Raw genomic sequence first — 15,730 nt, 5'->3', positions numbered from 1 at the left:
TTCACGGGAGGTAACTGGTAGTTTATTTTAAGCATAGTTTCATGATGCCATCCATATTTTGATATGTTATGCTTTGCTATTGATATGGTAGGAGTAAATTTGATATGCCATGCTAGTAGATGCTATGATGTTGATGCTTAGTTTGATTTATGATTCTAGTTAATATCATTGCCATGCTTAGAAGTTGTGTTAAAGTAGACTATTGCATATGCTTGGTTCTTGCTTTGTCATCTGTTTCTTTGGATGTTATGTATTTGGTTGTCTTGCAAGTACATTCAATGTACCGACCTGGCGTGTCATGCCAGTTTTGTAGGTCGTACCCAACTTGTTCGCTTGTTCCGTCGTGCTAGGCCGTAATCTTGCCAGTCCCGTGAGTTGTGGAGCCTAGCCTAAGTGAGATGCTGCCAAACCAAGACTTCCGCCGCCATTTAAATAGACTTCCGCTACCTTTTAATAGCCTTAGGGCTATGCTAGATAATTGTATTCATCAATGATGTAATCTTATACACATGTAGTTGATGAATGTTATTGTACCTGGAATGCTGGCATAATCCTGGGCTGACGTGCGAAGCCTCCCTGCTCCATGCGGATCGGGGTGTCACAGGAGATGGTATCAGAGCAGCCAGACTGGCATAGGTTATCATAGCATTAGATCACCGTTACCATTAAACCGTAATGACCCTAAGGGATTTGACCCATCCCTGGCATCCGGCATGGCCACTGTTAATCAACAGGTGGCGCAGTCGGGACCGACACGTCCTCACCCCGCTGTCCCCGCCTAGTTATCCATGGAATGAATAGCAACCCTATCCTTTTTGGTCGGCCGCACCGCCTTCCCTTCACCATTAAGGGAAAGGGGCCACGCCATGCGGGCATGTCCCGCATAGCTGCCTATAAAATCCCCCTTTTCTGCTAGACGTTTCGCGCTCCCCTCGTTCACCCATGTCCCTGCAGAGAATCCTAGCTAGTAGCTCCCCAACCATGACTAGCAGCTTCAAAGCTCCCAAGTTTCACACCCGCACCTTTGTCGTCAACCACCCTGGCTTTCCACCCCTTCTTACTGAGATGCTCACTAAAGCCTTTGGCTGCAATGCTAGCCCAGATTACCTGGTGTTCCAGTCGACACCCGTCCCTCACCTTCATCGCTTTGTTGCAAGAGTGCACATCAGCCTAGGCCTTGCAGTAGATGGCCAACCGTTGGTTTTTCAGGGTAGATCCATGCCTACCACTGATTTAGCCATTCAGGCCGCTGCTGTGGAGGCCATCCTATACCTCTGAACCAAGTTCCCGCATGTGCCAACGAGGCGGGAGTTCTGCTTTTTCCCCATTGTGGCAGAAGCGGGAATGCAGCCTTCTCCCGCTATCCAAGGAGATGACCCCGCAATCGCTCTCTTGGTGCAATATATCACTGCCCAGGGGATGATGATTTCAAAGATGCTTGCCGAATTTAGAACCCTGGACAATGATGAGTTACGAGTGGTCAAGGAAGCTTATCGTGAGGCTCGTAAATTCACATCTCAAGCCATTCACCCCATGCCATCCGAACCAGTGCTACCCTCTCAGCCTGTATTGTGGCCCAGGCCAAACATCGTCACCCTCGACAAGGCTCTTTTTTGGATCCACCAGCAGCATTTGCTTGGATCAATTTCAGCCACACCTCCAGCAGTAGAAGCCCAACCCATAGTGCTGTCGGACGATGAAGATGGAGATTGGCTTAGTCTTTGTCCTCGCGGAGAGCCCCAGCAAGGCCAGTCCTCTGCATGACCTCAGCCGCGCAGTGAGATGAATCTGCGAGTAGGTCAGTCAGTCTGTTCATCCTCGATAGGAGGATAGAACTATGTATCCCAGAGTGAGTAGTTTCGTTTAGCGCGTAGAGCGTTCGTGCTTTGTTGTATGCTTGCATTGTTGTAATATGTATGATGTGTTCTATGTTTGTTTTCGTGCTTGTTTTTGTTTGTCTCTCTGTCAAGCAGAGATGTTTGACAGGGTTGCCAATGTGTTGCTAACAAGATTTTAATCAGTACGACACATACACTAAAAACAACATTGGCTCGTCCCGAGTCTCTATTAAAATGCGCGCTTGTGTAGGTATATGTATGCCAAGATTACATATACCCACTAGCATTAAAACACCTTAGAATGATTTTCTGCTGTGTTTGCATTGCATGTTTGTTGCATCGGTATGTTTGTTAGTTTGTTTGTATTGCATACTGCACGCATACCCGGTTCACCCACGAGTATGTTCGGGCAGTACTCGGGGGAATGCAAAGTCATGTATCCATCTCTATTTGTGCATACCTCGTGTGCCGGATATCTAAACCTAGAGCCTCACAGAGGCATTTCCGTCTGGCAATTCCTCGTCTCTAATTCTTTTTCCCGATTTCACTTCTGAAGGAACACTGCCAACTTTATTTCACTCGATCCAGTACATCTACCCCGATACAGATTTCAACTCCGATTCTACCTCGACACCTACATTTCGTGGAGCTATCCGCGAAATTTTTCCCGTGCCCTAGTCTGAATCCTGAGCTGGCGCAGCCACCTCACCCACATCTGAACCTCACCACCCCACCGTCACGGCCTTGCGTGATGCAGCCGAGTCGCCACCGCCGTTCCACCGCAGCACGCGATTACTCCGCCAGCACAAAGCGACGGAGGATCAAGTGTGGCAGAGGACCACGCAGTGCACCGTCTTCTCCCGCATCTCGAGCCACCGTACCTAGTCACACGTTGTCCCGAGGCCAATCATTCCTGATGAGTATCAGCAGGAGGATCGACGAGCCGATTAGCGTACCCAGCAGCGCCGTGAGGAACAACCGTAGCACCACCAAGAACCCCTCCTCACCGAAGGAGATTGGCTTGATCTCACCCCAAAACGAAGAGGTAGTAGAGCGGCATTGTGTTGGTGCATTGGAGGAGAGCCGCGCTGCCGTCTTTTATAGCCCAACCCCGATGTACGGTGAGCGAGGTCCAGGAGAACCGCCCGTCGCCCGATCACCGGCGTCCAGGAGGCGAATCCACCAGAAGTGCCGACAAGGTGCTGGCCCACGATGTGAGTGCTCCCTGCACCAGTGTCGTGCACGCCACGCACTACGGCACTAGGGTCCTCATCACACTAGGAGCTAGATGCGCGCTGCGCCAAGCCGCACGCTAAGCAGCAGCATAGAAGAAGCAGTTGGACAGAGGTAGAAGAAGGAGGCTGCTAGTGGGCCCTGGACCCACGTGTCAGCAGGTGAATCCACTGTTCACTGGGGTGCATCTAGCAAAATTTTCGAGAGTTTGCTCTCGAATGCCCCTAGTCGTGGATATAACCGTGTTTGCCCATATATCTCCCTAGGTGCACCAATTATCGGTGCCCCAACTCGTTCGAATCCGACCAAAGGGTTAAAATTTACCCTGAGGTTTTCCCTGGAGTAGTTATCTTTGCAATTGTGCTGTAACCCTAGGAATCTCGAGGACGAGATTCTTTTTAAGGGGGGAAGGTTTGTAGCAGCCCCGAAATTGGGTTATCAATTTTTGAGCTGTTATTCCTTCATGGAACTCATTTTCAAAATCTTTCTCCTGAGTTTGTTGGATGACTCTGAGAATTCTTGTCATTTCCAACCTTTCAAAAGCTTGCTCATGTCTTTGTCAGTGGGCAAGATCTCTTTTGAATCATCTCAAATCCTCTCAAACCCTAATTCCAAATTTTTGGAATTTGAATGTGGCTGTTGTGATTACAAAGGAGCCATCATTTTCCTTGATCTGTTGATCATCCCATCTGTTCCCAGAGACCCTCCTATCCTTCTAATCCTTGGATATGCAAAATATTGCTATGTCTTATGCAATATTTTTGAATTATGATTTATTCCTTTTCTTGCCTTTTTGAGGAATAAAATCCAAAGGCATAGCTAGCCATCTCCTAAATTCGTGAGAATTGGTGGAGTTGATATTTATCCAAAGGCAAAGATATTGGCCATAATTAAATAAGGAAAATTGCATTTTCCTATTTTAAGCCAATATTGCATTTCTGCCATTTTCCAGAGGAGCTACCATTTTTATAGCAAGGAAAATTCCCAAAGAATTTGTGGAGTTTGTAATTGCTATATCTTCACCATTTCAATCCAAACCCATGCTGCAAAGACCATAATTTGAGCACATGATCCAATGCAAGTTTCTGCCCTCTTTGAAATTTTTGCAAAGGAAATGCTTTATTCCTAATTCCAATTGAGCTGCAATTTGGCAGGGTGATTAACCTTGATAAATCACCCATGGGTACCAAATATGAGCTCAATCCAGTCATCCTAGCTCCCTGTGCAATTTTTCAAAGTTTCTGACCAGATGGCATGCTTGTGAAGGAAGTACCTTCATAGAGTTTCCAAATGGGATGAAACTTTTCCATATTCTCAATTATCTCAAATCATTAGCCTCCACCCAAACTTAGTTCATTCCATTGAACTATGTGAGGATATGAGCAATTCTTTGATTCTGTCCAAATTTTCAGTTTGTGAAGCAAGTATATTTTATCTTGCTCCATTACGGCTGAAAATATTCCTATGTATTATCCTATCTATATCAACTCTCTCCACCAAGTTTTGGAAAAATCCATTTGTCACATCCCTAGCTTCTGGCATTGCACTAGGCTAGCTTCATGTGTGCATCATGTTTAAGTTTGAAAGAAACTTGAAATGGGGATTGCCTAAACCCTAGCATCAAAGGAATTCACTAGGTTCAACTAAAATATTTTCAGTAAATCCAAATAGCTTTCGAAAATGTTCATCATTTTTGGAAAAGGCAGGAAACAGTAACCAGAGGTGATGGACATTTTTCCATGACATATTTGGGCTCTGAATTAAATCATACTCTATTTGCATTTGGGCATTTAAATGTTATAAAATATTTTAAATGTCAAAATAATCACAAACTGAAATGTTTACTGTTGGAAATATTCCAAACAGTGACCTCAATTAGTTGCATGATTTTTGAAAGTGCCTAGCCATTTTTATTAAGTCCAGAAACGAATGTCAGAATTAGAAAAGAGAAAGAAAAAGGAAAAGAGCAGAGACCCACCAAAGCCCACCTGGCCGGCCCAGTTGGCGGCCCAACCCACTAGGGGATCCCGTGTGTTCTCCTTCCTCTGCCATAAGGACCGAGGCACGTGGCCACCGCACGCCGGCACGCGCACGGCCACCTCCTGCCTGCTTGCCGCTGCTGGAGTCGTCCCCGAGCGCCACGCAGCCCCCTGGACCCCCCCTCTTACTCTGGACCCCCTCCTCCTCCTCTTCTCTCTCTCTCCCGCGATCGACCACGAGCACCCGAGAGCGCCGACGACCACCACTGCGGCCACCGGCGACCCCACGCCTAGCCGATGCGCTCAGAAGCTCTGCCGCGACCCCCTCCTCCTCCCCACCGAGACACGCCTCGCCGGAAGACCTACAATGACGTTCCCAACCTCGTCTTCAACCTCTGGCCGCTGGCGATCTCACCGGGGATTCGCGAGCTCCAGCCCCTCCCCAGCCTCACCGTTGCCTCTTCCGGAATCGCTGTGAGCCCATGCCCTTTTCCCCTCTCTCCCTGTGCTCGTCCACGCCTTCTAACCACCATGGTCATCGGAGCCGATAGCTCCTCGCCGCCGGCCATGTCGCCACCGTGGCCACGGCTGTGCAAGCTTGCACCGGAGCTCACCACTGCACTCAGTACATCCCCACGAGTCGAGCACGGCCACCCGCTGCTCCTGGTGTAGCCTGTAACGCCATTTTGAGCAACGCCCGAACTCCGGCCACTGCCCAAGTGGTCGTTGCCATTGTTTCCGGCCAACCCAGCACCTCCCACTACCACCACTCGATGCGCGCGAGCTCCAACTACTCTTAGATGGGCTCCGCCGTTGATTTGGTCGCCGGAGGAGCAATTCCGAGCACCTCCGCCGCGTCTGGCCTCGTCGGCGTCGAGTCACCGATGGGTTTGACCCTGCAGACCAGGGGTTTGACCTCCCCTGACGTGTGGGCCTAGGCGGCTGTTTAATTAGTGTTAGGTTTAGTTAGTGTTAATTAACTTAGCTAATTAGATGAGCCACTGACACGCGGGCCCTCTCTTGCTAATTAACCTAGGATTAGGACTAACTAAAATTAGTTAGTCTAATGACACTCACACACGGGACCCACTTGTCAGGTTTGACCTGGACCGTCCCCGTTGACTGTTGACATTACCCTGACGCAATGCTGATGCAATAAATCATTTACTGAATTTATTCTTATACAGGAAATTCCAGAAAATGTTATCAACTTCAAAAATTCATAGAAATTGATCTGTAACTCCAAATGCAAATATTTATATATGAAAATTGATCAGAAAAAACCAATCTTTCCATCTGTAATGGTTGCATGCATGTCAGAACACTTTAACCTTGCTGTTTAAGTGAAACAAGCTAATGCATTAATATGACTTCATATCATGGGCTTTCATTTGAATCTTTGATTCAAATGGACTCAAACCAACCTATTTTAGAATGCATTAGCCAAAACAAACCCATATTGCCATGTCATAGCATGCATCATATTGTTGCATATTGCCATGTGATGATTGTGTTCCGATGTGTCTCTCGTGGTATGTTCTGCCTCCGAGGATACCCACGAATATCCGACTGAAGGGCAGTATCCTACTACCACTCCATTAGGCAAGCAAAACCCCCTTGTTCATTCCGATACAATCCCACTCTCTCACTCCTGCTCTCTTTTACTGCATTAGGACAACAACGATTCATCTGTTACATGCTGCGGTAGTTGAACCCCTTTTCCTCTGCATGACCTGTCATTGCCACAGTAAATAGATGCAACCCTCTAGCATGCGTAGGAGTTGTTTGAGCCCTGATGTGCCTACTCATTCATCTTGTTTGTCATGCCTGCTACTGCTTAGAGTTGAGTCAGGTCTGATTCATCCGGGATGAATTGGAATGGTGATGAACATGTCCTATTGTGTGTGAGCTAAGTGTGTGAACACGATTTGGTAAAGGTAGCGCTGAGAGGCCATGTAGGAGTACATGGTGGGTTATCTCATTGAAACCGTCCTCAGGAACTGAGTTCTGTGTTTGTGATCCATGAACAACTACTACCACTCATTGGGATCCTTAATTGACCCTCTCGACTTATTAACCGCCCTTGTCCTCTGTCCAGGAGTTGCAACTAGTTTCCAGTGTTTGTAGGCTATGTGTTGGAGGCCGTGCGTAGCGCTGACCCTAGGGGTGGGCTATGATGCAGTAGAGACACCGTGGCAGGGTGTACCGGGCGCCCGTTTGGTGTCTCGGGAACCCTGCACACATCGTTTGGGGTTGTGAGTGAAACTCCAGCCGGATCTCCTCGCGGATGGAACCCGAATAGGCAATAAACCTGGACTAGAGACTTGTGTGGTTAGTCAGGTCGTGGCCGACTCCCTCGCCAGGCTTCCACTTGAAGGTTGCCGAGATACACGACGTGTACATGGTGGTAAGTGGCGAGAGCGTGTGTGAATAAGTACACCCCTGCAGGGTTATAAATGATCTATTCGAATAGCCGTGTCCACGGTAAAGGACTTCTTGGTTGCCTGTACAGTTCATAGACAAGTGAAAGTGGATACTCTAAAATGCGCAAGATAAGCGTGAGTGCTATGGATGGCGTTCTCGAAGGGAGACGGGAGCCGATCCATTGTAGTGTATTGATTGGTGAATATGTGGACTCATGTGCGCCACCTCAAAAGAGTTACTTGTAGTAGTAGTTCAGGTCAGCCACTGAGTCAAAGATGGCTTGTTGTAGTTAAACCCCACCATCCCTTTTGTTGATACCGATGCATATATAGCTAGTTGTGATGTAAGTCTTGTTGGGTACATTTGTACTCACGTTTGCTTAATTTATGTTTTTTCAGAGAGACTTCAGTCTCGCTAGTAGTTCTACGTGGACGTCGACGTTTAGCTTGTTACCCCAGCTACGATCTGGTGCCCTCGGCAGGGTCTTGTAGACAGTCAGGCTTCTCAACCTTTTTCTTTTTATAGTTGTCTGTACTCAGACAAGTTAAGCTTCCGCTTGTGCTTGTTGCTTGTATGCTCTGTATGTTGGGTCATGAGACCCATGTTTGTAATACTTGGCTCCTCGAAGCCTAATGATAAATACTTTGAGTTGTAGAGTTTTGTTGTGATGCCATGTTGTATTTACACATATCGGGCATATTGTGTGTATGATTGAAATGCTTGGTATGTGTGGGATCTGACAACCTAGTTGTTTATCCTTGGTAGCCTCTCTTACGGGGAAATGTAGTCTAGTGCTTCCACTGAGCCATGGTGCTCTGCTACAGCCCAGTTTACCGGATTCCTGCTAGCTCAGCACTACTACTCCAGAACACTTAGACTGGCCGGCATGTGATTCACTTTGTTACTGTGTCTGTCCTTCGGGGAAATGTCATGCGGAGACATCCGGAAAATCTATTAGCCTGTTGCAGCCCGGGTTCCCGGAGTCCTATTAGCCCAACTGCTACAGCCCGGATTCATACGCTGTTGACCGACATGCTCGAGGTTGATTCATGTATGCTTGTCCCCGTAAGTTAGTGCCACTTTGGGTTCACGACTAGTCATGTCGGCCCGGGTTCTTTGTCATATGAATGCTAGCGATGCTATCATATACGTGAGCCAAAAGGCGCAAATGGTCCCAGGCTATGGTAATGCGACACCCGTGGGAATACCGTGCATGAGGCCGCAAAGTGATATGAGGTGTTACAGGCTAGATCAGTGTGACTTAGAATCGAGGTCCTGACAGTGTTGGTATCAGATCCTGACTGCCTGTAGGATTACCAAGCCAAACCGGTCAAAGTTGAGTCTAGAAATTCTTTAGTTATGTAAGGGAATTGATTGTGGATGGGAACGTAAGGCTCTTTTTACTCCTTTACCTTACGCCCTTCTGATCCGAGTCATCCTCTTCTCTTGTATGGGGATTAAGAACTAGGCTTCTCTTCTTTCTATCAGGTTCATGTGTTACTAATCCATAGACTCTTATAGTATTATTGGTTCCAAGCCTCAATTCAGTTTCTACTACTTTAGTATGTTGACAGTTGATCTCGGAACCTTGATATTGTGATTCTTGGTGGTTATGCCACCATTTTGTAGGATGTCTCAAATCTTTTTGAGAATTTACAGCCGTTATGCTGTCTGAGTCATCCCAGGTTTCTAAGTAGTCTGATGCATTTGCAAATCCCTTCTTTCCGTTCCCGATGTCCCTTTGGGCCAGTTCAACCACACTAATCGGTGAGTTGAGGTACTCTATTGCCTCGACATATATGTTGGAGCTATTATTATGAACCTAGGTGTCTTAGGGAGTCACCTAGTAATCTAGCAATGCTCTGTATCCCCAGTGTGATGATTCTGGCCACCATTCTCAGAAGCATCTCGTGATGTTATTAGTTAGTAGGTATCCTTTTCCTGGGTTCTTGAACCCAAGATTCACTCTACTTACCTCGTGTTGAGAGTGTTGCTCGTACCTTTAGGATATTAGTAACCTTGTGATAATCCTCGAGGTCCGTGGTATTTCCTTCTTCCAAATACCATGAACTTCTTATGGCAGAAGTTCTTTGAACCAAAAGATCACAACAAGAGTGCTCTCGATGAGTTCTCCATTCTACACTGTGACTCTGCCAGTTCTATCTTTTTGCATGGGTTATCCGGAAGAAATATGTTGAACTCGCTCGACATGCTAATCTATGCATCCACAACTCACAAAACCATATGTTCCTCTGAGTTGTTCTTTTGTAGTTGTATTCCGATCCTTGTCTATCAATGGATAGTCAAGTTTATGTGTGCATTCATGTTTCCCGGAGCGCATTATTCTCATGGTCCGTCAAGCCATTCTATTCCGGAATGACCAGGAGAAACAAACTCCAGTACCTTATCCATTCCCTGGATTGGGTCAAAGTAGTTGTATTCCACAGATAAGAATGCCAATCTAGCTTTTGTTCTGTTCTACCTGGAGTATTACAGTCTTATGTCAAGAATGTCATGATAATTGCACCAACTCATATGAATTCTTGATGCAGTGATACTTCTCGCCATTGTCATTCGCTCCTCGGTTCCGTGTTGTTGCAACCGGAATACCGACAAGTGAACTGTGATGTGTGAAATCAATACTCCTAGCAACTAGTTGCTTGGTAGTAAATGGAAAATATTCTCATTCTTAGAGTGTTGGTTATTAAGTCATCATTCTAAGATAGATTGTGCTACCTAGTCCTTACTTACGGTGCACTTTTCAATTAATGAGTTAGGATAGTGCCAACCCTTGCTTATCTGATCATATCGTCTTACCAAAGAAGCAAGATTGTTCTCGAGCTTAGTGACATATCGGTGGTTAATGATTTTCCGAAGATCTTCTTGGAAGTATTACCTGGTTGTCACCTGACCGCTATGTTGGGTTCGTGATCAAGTTGGTTTTCTTATAAATCACCCCTTCTCCAAGAATCGGTGTGGGATATCCCTGAGCTAGTTGGTTGAGCTAGACAACAACTTGGAGAGTTGGAAGGTAAAAGCTTTGCTTAACTTAGTTCATCTCTAAGGGATATCTTCTGTGTGTGTTGAAGAAAGATGATATCTTCATCAATTGGTCCTCATGATTAGTTGTTGGACCTATTGTCTTACCCAATCTTTGATTTGAGTATGGGCTATCATCAAATCGAATCAGAACCAACGATGTTTTTAATGCTGTCTTACTCGTGATTGATCCATCGAGCATACACCATTACATCCTTTGGTCTGACCAATGCTATCGCCTTGTTCACATAATGGTGGAATTCCAGTGATATGGAAATTCTGATGAGTTGCTGTTAAGCCCATCAGCAGCATTTTATCTCCTCCATGATTCATGTTGAACATTAAGCTAGTGTTGGAAGCTTTGTAAGAAATGCCTTCGTGTTCCGTTCATGAAGCTCATGCTTGGATGGAAGAAGTGACTTCCTCGAATTCACGTGCATTTGATGTAAGTTGTCGTCGTGAATTAGAGAAAGCTAGTTTTTGCTTCCTCTGGAATCATCCCAAGTCAATTATGCATGTGTGAATGTATCCTATGGTTTGGTAGATTAATTACCTCCACTCCATATGTATTCCCTAGCACACCAAGCCACCACTACAAAAAAATACACTTCCGTGATGATACGTGTTTGTCACAGTAGGTCGCGTTTTCTGTCATGCATGTACATCCATGACAAATTTATGATAGAATCAAGATAGTCATACATGTGATGTCGTACAAGTGTTCCATGACATTGCCAAAATTATCATCACGGAAGTGTCCACTTCCATGACGATAAATCGCGTGTCACGGAAGTGCTTTTGTCAAGGGTGACCGACACGTGGCATCCACCGTAACGGAACGCCATTAAGCTATCGGGTCGGATTTTGGATCCGATAACCCGTTAACAGCCACAACCAATGCCGATTTTCCACGTGTAAAATTCTCATTGGCTGACGAATCCATGCGCCAGCTCCGCATTGGCACAGGTGTCACTCATCCAACGGTCGAGATGGGCCTATGATATGTTGACATGTGGACCGGCCCAAAAGTGGCCCACAAAGTTTAAATGGGCCGGCCCAATCGAAGGCCCATAAGATTTAGCGGACCATAATTGGCCGGCCCAGCTAAAGGCCCACAAAATTTAGCAGACCATAATGGGCCAGCCCAGCTAAAGGCCCACACGATTTTGCTAACCATAATGGGCCGGCCCAGCTAAAGGCCCACAAGATTTTGTGGACCACAATGGGCCGGCCCAGCTAAAGGCCCACAAGATTCTACAGACCATAATGGGTCGGCCCAGCTAAAGGCCCAACATTCTCTGTCAAGTCGGCCCGTCAACGGCCTGTCCTAAACTTGTCATCAACGCGGCCCATGGTCACTTCTGGCCCGTTAACAGTCCGCTAAGTAATTGGGCTGAATTACGGCCTGATGTATTTCCGTCCTGTTAAAGGTCCGGCTTCATTTGGGCCCATTTACAGGCCATCAAAACTTTTGGCCCATAAACGACCGTGAAGGATTTGGGTCATATTCGGCCATGTCCGACATTCGGCCTGTTAGAGGCCCACTATAGCTTTGGGCCACTTTCGGCCTGTTGTCATTTTCGACCTGTTAACGCCGGACATAAACCATGGGCCATATGTGGCCCAACGTCATATCGGTCCCATTAACGGCCCATATAAAAATGACGACAATCCAGCCCGACCGAAGTTCCAGCCTGTTAAAGGCCCGTGTATTAGGTCGGCGCATTTACGGCCCGTCCAAATTTCAGCCTGTCAAAGATCCGCATCGTAAATGGGCCACAATTTCGGCCTGCTAAGTCCAGTGAGTTATTTGGCACAATCATGGCCCAATCTCACTTTCGGTCTATTAAAGGCCCATGTTTTTTATGGGCTCGAGATATTTACACCTGTAAATGGCCTATATTTACTGAGGGCCCAAATTATGTTTAGGCCTGTTAAAGGCCCACTATGGGCACATGCCTACCAGAAAAATATGAAAGCTTATGCTGATTTAGGCCCAGATATTTTTAGTGGGCTACATGCCAATTTCGGCCCGTAATCGTTTTTAGCCCAATTGGAATGGGCCCGACGAATGTTGGCATGTTGGGCTCCTACGAAGCTTTCGGCCGAATACATTACTAAGATAAACCTACACTATACAAAAATAGCATCGTAATTACTGCAGCCTGAGGCAACATCATAAATGTTGTATCACAACAAAATAAATTCCAACCATACAACAAAAGGCCAGTTGGCATAAAGTTTACAGTCCTTCCAAATAAAAGCACCATCAGATGTATAGAAGCACAGATCATTTAACCTGAGTGCTAATGTTTCAGGCTGTAGAATCTGATGGAGCAGCACGATCTCCACCTTTTTTCCGCCATTGCTCTTGAACAACGAAGCGAATGTCTGATAGTCTGGTTTCAAAACCATTCATATCTTGACGACATTTCTCAACCACTATTCTTGTTTTCGAAACAACGTCCATTAGGGATTGGACTTGTGTCTGGAGCACAGATATATCACTCTGTCTAGCAAGAAGATTTTGTTCAGTAGGCAATTTGGACGAGGTTACCTTGACAACCAACCCAGAATTACGCAGGAAGGTGCTTTTTGCACTGTTAGTGGAGAGATACTGACGCACTGCAGCAAGAGGTGACATTGTGCCTGTAGTAGCCTCGTCACCTTCAGGTGGTTGTGGTTGTTCAATCATTTGTTCCATAGCTTCCTGAAAGTTTGAACTTGTAGATTAGTGTACCAGATAAGTTACTAATGAGACAAAAACAAACAAAGTAGGTTAAACGTTTATACATAACTTATTTTGGTGCACTACTATAATACATTAGCATGTATTGTAGTGCCAACTACATAATAAAATCACTTTCGGAACATATGTCCATGTAGCATGCCTACTGTATTGTCTATTTCCTCACATTCGTTGACATCTAAGGATAAAGAGACATGGTTTAAAGTAGTATGAACATAGTATGACATCATTCATATCAAGGGCAAACATATATAAAACAAACAGGCTATTTTATCATTGTGTGCGCACGTAAACATAACAACTAGATTACAGATCAAGACCAAAAGAATATCCTTCATCTCTTTTAAACCATGTAAGGTGAAATGATATGTTAAGACAACTATGAATAAAAGTGAACAGAGTAACTGACATTGGCTGCAAACCAAGTAGTTAAATGAACCAATCATAGTACCAATCAGTTCAAGGAAGGAGGAGTAAGGACTTACAACAGCGGCTTGAACTGGTGTGCTCATGCCCTTCATCTTGCTGGTGTGGCAATCCTTGAAGATTTGCACTACATTCGGTTCAGGTTCTTTTTGGTCCGCACGGGCTTTCCTGTGTATTTGGAACAAGTCAATATATATACGATAACATGGCACAAAAAAAGAACGAAGTAGCAGCTATTTACAAGAACCTCGCAGTGTGCAATATAGCTACGAGATCCTGTTGTCTGTTGGAATTTCACTTTAGAACAGTTGGTTTTGTTCTTCAAACTGTTAGCCTAGAAGAAGATACACTTGTAAGGCACATACATAAATACAAGTTCAATATGTGGTCTGATCAAATACATATAGCCTACCTGATACTTTGGATCAGACCAGTGTTTAACGAGGGCTGTCCAGTCTTCATCTATAATATATTCCACTGGAGATGTTTGGGCGATTTCATTGTTAGCCTTGCCTTCAAAGTGAGATTTTCTAAGGTGGTACCGATACTGTCGCAGAGCAGACTGAAAAACATGAGTGCATGCTTGTTTAGTTGCATCATATTTCGGATCCAACTTGAACCTCATCTGTTGAAAAAAGAATGTGAGTCTTATTAGGAGGAAGCTAGAAAGTATGGGACAAAGCAAGACAATATTACTAATTGTGATGAATAACACTACTTACGGATAAATGGTCAAGGAAGGTGTTAAACTGGGTATTGTCTTTCTCATTCCTGTACTGGATCCACGTTGGGAGGATACGTGCATGACACCTAACGGCAACAGCTGCCTCTGATACCAACTTGGCTGACTTTGTAGCATCACGTGGCCTTTTTAAACCTGCCTCAAAATGGATCTCCATTCTTCCTCCTTTAGATTTTGTTAATCTGTCAAGCATTATCCCTGATGTCTGTTTCCGCTTGCGCCGTGGTGCTAGTTCAACAACGAATATGGAAAGTGTTAGTGTACATCAAACTGTGAGAGTACATATAAAGGAGCATGCAACTGCAACTTGACTCGGTCAGGTACCGTCTTCGTGTTGATGCTCATGAGGTTCACCTGATCTTGCCAAGTCCTGTTGTGTCAGCAGTGCTTCGGAAGTAGTGTTAGGTGTGAAGGCAGCTTGGGAACTGGCCAGTTCCGGAGCAAACGAACGAGTAACTGGTTGAGATGCTGGTACAGTTGAAGCGGATGCTGCAGCTGGTGGAGCAGGTGATACTGTGTTTGTAGATTTAGCCAGTGGACTTGGACCTTCTACTGCACTATAAGTACCAGCAGAATCTCGACAGCAGAACCTTTTCCGTTTCACCCGACGAGTAACAGCACTCCCTACTATATTATGTTCCTTGCTCTTTTTGACTTTGCCATGTCAAGCTGTACCCACAACACGAAAGAATAAAATCACTCTTCAGAACTCATTGATGCATGATACAGACAAGCAATACTTTGATGTAAGACAACCGTATGAGGATGGAATATGTAAGAAAAACAGGACGGCATGACATATTCACAGCTACAATGTGCAAACTAAGCAGAAGGATTTTCAAGAAAATAGAAGTAATGCAAGCTAGACACCATATGAAAGATGCAACCAATATTACTCTGCCAAGTTAAAAGTGTCTTGTCATAAGTGGCAATTCGAAAAATTATAAGCATTATAACGTAGAAATCAATGTAAGATGCAACCACTATCAAACTGCCATGTTAAAAGCGTCCAATCACGAGTGACTGATGCGGGATACACAACAGTAGTACTTTGATGTAAGAAAATGGTATGATAGATAGATGAAGTGTATTCTAGACACAGAAAGCCATGTCATATGCACATGTATAACGTATAAACTCAGCAGGTGCAATTTAATCAAAATAGAAGAAATACAGGCTAGACAACATATGCAACATGAAACCAATTATCACACTGTCAAATTAGAGCAAGCACCTGCGATGGTGGAGTACGGGAGATGAACTCATCATGTGAACTTGGGACTTCAACTTCATTAGCAGT

Source organism: Triticum urartu, chromosome 7A, assembly GCF_056163025.1.
Source record: "Triticum urartu cultivar PI428250 chromosome 7A, HENAU_Tu73, whole genome shotgun sequence".
Taxonomy (NCBI): domain Eukaryota; kingdom Viridiplantae; phylum Streptophyta; class Magnoliopsida; order Poales; family Poaceae; genus Triticum; species Triticum urartu.
Note: the sequence above shows the minus strand (reverse complement) of the source record.